The following is a 3,891-nucleotide window of genomic DNA, read 5'->3' on the forward strand; positions in this document are numbered from 1 at the left end:
AGGAGGAAACAGCTTCTACACAGCTGCCTCCAGTTCAACCAATAAACAGCAGGACCTGCTCCTGATTGGAGGAGAGCAGCGTACTCGGCGTGTGGGTAGCAGAGTTGGGATTGGTGGAAGAGGACTATAAAGGAGGAGAGAGACAACATGCACCGGGAACACCTGTGCAGCCCCCGAGAGAGCCGGCCGGCGGTGTGCCGCTCCCCTGCGGAAGTGGGGAAAGTGGCCAGGGGGAACCGCCCTTCCACGGAGGTGGAAGGGATAGTAGCCAACCCGGGAAGAACCAGCAGCAAACCCGGGAAGGGCCGAGCAGACAAAAGAACAGCGCAGGGTCTTGTGTCGTTCCTCCATGAAGAGGGGGAGCGACAGTAGGTGAAACCATGAAATTTCCTTAACACTTCATATAAGTGCATTGAGCTATTTTTCTAAAGCATCTCTGAGGAACCAATATTTACAATAGATGGAGTATTTATGAAAAATCCCAAATATACTTGTGTGTATTTCTATTATATATAGGTGTAGATATGTGCATGTGTGTGTATATATAGAGAGAATTCAAGACAACATGAACTAGGGAACAAGTTGTACATCTTAATAGCAATACTAGAGTCCAGAGCTTGAGACTTAGATTTGTAAATGCTTTTCAGAGCATAAGGCTCGGAAAAGGAGCAAACATCCTGTTCTCAAAACCTAGTTTTTCTCAGGACTGAAGTCAAAATTATAACTGCCACAGAGGAGGAAAGGGAGGCTTTTCCTGCTGTAGTTGTTCACCTGCATCGGCAAGCCCAGTATCCCTGAGATAGGAGCCACGCAACACACAGGGAGTGCCGAGGTTCTCCCGCAGAAAGACTGCTGGTTGATTACACCCACTGTTCTGGTCACTGGGGTGAACTCTGTATTTCCCAACCTCATGTTTGGCAGCACCAAGACGTTTCAGTAATGGTTTTTCATAAACCCAACCTTCTCCTGCTCGGGGCCAGGCCATAATGTCGCACTCTCCTGGTCTCCTCCTTGCTACTCTATGGGGGTTTGGGTTCAGGGTTTGTTCCTAGTGTTTAAGACTGATAAAAAAACTTATAGAGGCTGATGTTTACCTACAGATCTTGACAGAACACTGAAAGCTTTTTGATGACAAGCTTCAAAGCTGCAAAGATGATGAACAGAGAAGGAAAACTAAAACTCTACAAGAGACCATAAATAGCATGGTAGAATCAAGTAAACACTGCATTGTGTTGCTGCAGATTGCTAAAAGTACTGCTAATCCTATAGATGCAATGCATCAGCCTAGTCCCTGGGAACCAGTGATCCGCACAATGCCTTCCCAGACTGTCTCACCTCCAGAACCTACTCAACTGTTACGTCAAAGCAGCGTCCTTCTTCCCTACCAGCTGGGCCTTATGAGCTACTCTGGAATGTCATCAGACTCCAACACCAAATAGTACAGGCGGTGGGCATTCACCTCCTAATAGCAGTCTAACTTCTCTAAGCCATGCCAGCTTGTCTCCAAACACAGTTCCAGAGTTCTCTTATTCTAACAGTGAAGATGAACGGTATGACGGTGATGAATTCCACCAAAGTGGCTCATCCCCAAAGTCCTTAGTAGATTCTTCTGGATCTGCCTCTGTCCCGACACACAGCAGCTTGTTAAAATAGTCTGAAGTATCCAGATACCACAGAATCACTTAATTCCTCCATGTCCAGTGGAACAAGTGATGCCGACCTTTTGAATTCACATGATGATAGAGATGATGAGGAGAGGCAGGGTCAGTGGAGGAGTACAAGAGTGTTACATGCACCTCCTGTCACAGGTTAAGCTTGGAGTGGATCTAACTAAGGCAGTTCTTCCAAAATTCATTCTTTTTTTTTTTTTTTTTTTTTTTTTTTTTTTATTTCACAGGTAGAGTTATAGACAGTGAGAGAGACAGACAAAGAGAAAGGTCTTCCTTACGCTGCTTCACTCCTCAAATGGCTGCTACGGTCTGTACTGCACCGATCCGAAGCCAGGAGCCAGGTGATTCCTCCTGGTCTCCCATGCAGGTGCAGGGCCCAAGCACTTGGGCCATCCTCCGTTGCCTTCCTGGGCCACAGCAGAGAGCTGGACTGGAAGAGGAGCAACCGGGACTAGAACCTGGAGCACATATGGGATGCCGGCACTGCAGGCGGAGGATTAACCAATGAGCCACGGCGCCGACCCCAGCATTCATTCTTGAAAGAAGATCTCTTGTAGAAACGTATGCAGGCTTTTTGCACATCTGGGCCGGTTTGTGAGTCTTAGTAACCAGAAGGGTACCAGGTATTGAATGGTTCTGGATGTGAAAGGGTACCTCTCAGCCTTCCATGCAGGAAGGAAACGATTGGTTGCCAAAAAGCCGTACAATCCCATTCTCGGTGAGAGCTTTCAATGTCACCGGACACTACCAAATGATACTGAAGAGAAGGCGGAGCTAGTTTCAGAAGGAACAGTTTCCAAAAACAGTGTAACATACATGGCTTAACAGGTTTCCCATCATTCACCCATTTCAGCCTTTTACGCTGACTGTCTTACCAAGATACCATTCACTGCTCATATCTGAATTAAATCAAAATTCCTTGGGATGTCAGTTGGTGCGCACAACATATGGCCTGGCCCTGAGCAGACATCCGGGACCCTGGGGACTCGGGGGTGGGGGCCAGCCTCTCACCTGGGCCCGTGGGTCTGCTCACTCCACAAGTGGCCAGCAAGAAAGCCATTCTCTAAGGATGGGGCCGGGTGCCTGCTGGGGAGGGAGCTGAGGACTGCTCCTGGGCACCTCCTTTCTTGGTGTGATGGGATGCCCTGGCTGCTGCATGGGAGACCCACTCGGAGGTACAGTCTGTCCCTCGGGGCTCACTCCTTTGTACTTTTACCAGGAAACTTTCTGCTGTCACAGTCTTTCATAGGAAGACTATCATTCTCTTTCTGTGTGTGGCACATCCTGCCCTTGATCTTACTCCAATGGGCGAGGAGCGATTGTGAGGCACATCCCTGAGAATCATTTGTAAGGCTGGACAAGTGGTGGCAGACTTTCAATTTCTGTTTCGTTTTAAAAGGTCTTTATGTCAACTTCATTTATAAATGAGAGCTTTGCTGGGTGCAATACTCTGGGTTGACAGTTCCTTTCTTGTAGGACTCAGACTATGTCTCTCCGCTCTCCTAGAGTGCAGGTTTCACATGAGAAATCAGCTTTAGTGCAATTAAGGATCCTCTCTGGTATACATTTCACATCTTTTTATTTTGCTGTTGAAAGTTTGACTATACTGTGTCATGGTGAAGGCCTTTTCTGATCATGTCTTAGAAGTTCTATGAGCTTTTTTCTAATTTTTTCTTTCTTTTTTTGATCTGAATGGGATATTTAGAAGGATTTATCTTCTAGCTCAGATATTCTTTCTTTGCCTCACCACCAAATCTGGTATTGAGGCTTTGCACTGTATTTTCTTTTTGACATATTGAATTTTTCATTTCTAATATTTTAGCTTGATTTCTTTTTGCAATCTCTATTCACCTCAAAATTATTCATCCATATCATGTTTGGAATTCTTTATCTCATGATTTTGTTTTTCTGTGTTTCTGAGTGATCGTACGTCATTCTTCACACACTTGATCTTAGCCAAAAGGCCAAGAAGTGATCATCTTCACATTCTAATATTGAAGTGTTTCTGTATTCCTTTTCTCTTCATTGCTCTTGTTTCTTATATTTCTGTGTTTATTTTTAGGCATTTGTGGAAACACCTGTGGCTTTTCTCCTCTGATGGCTTTTATCTTTGAACTATTCCTCTGTGGCTTAGTGGAATGTCTGCTCCTTCAGGAGATTTCTGTATGTGTGTGCTGGGTGGTGCCAGGGAGCTCTAGTCAGTGGTCAAATGTGGGGTGAG

The 3,891-nt window shown here is 45.7% G+C and overlaps 1 pseudogene; it reads left to right on the top strand.

The window, feature by feature from the left end:
* The first annotated feature begins 1,029 nt into the window (after window positions 1–1,029).
* Window positions 1,030–3,008, top strand: LOC149124818 (oxysterol-binding protein-related protein 9 pseudogene; annotated as a pseudogene).
* Window positions 3,009–3,891: the final 883 nt, after the last annotated feature.

The sequence above is a fragment of the Oryctolagus cuniculus genome, chromosome 8 (genome assembly GCF_051225735.1).
Source record: "Oryctolagus cuniculus isolate XC-2025 breed Fujian yellow rabbit chromosome 8, ASM5122573v1, whole genome shotgun sequence".
In the NCBI taxonomy this organism is placed as follows: Eukaryota; Metazoa; Chordata; class Mammalia; order Lagomorpha; family Leporidae; genus Oryctolagus; species Oryctolagus cuniculus.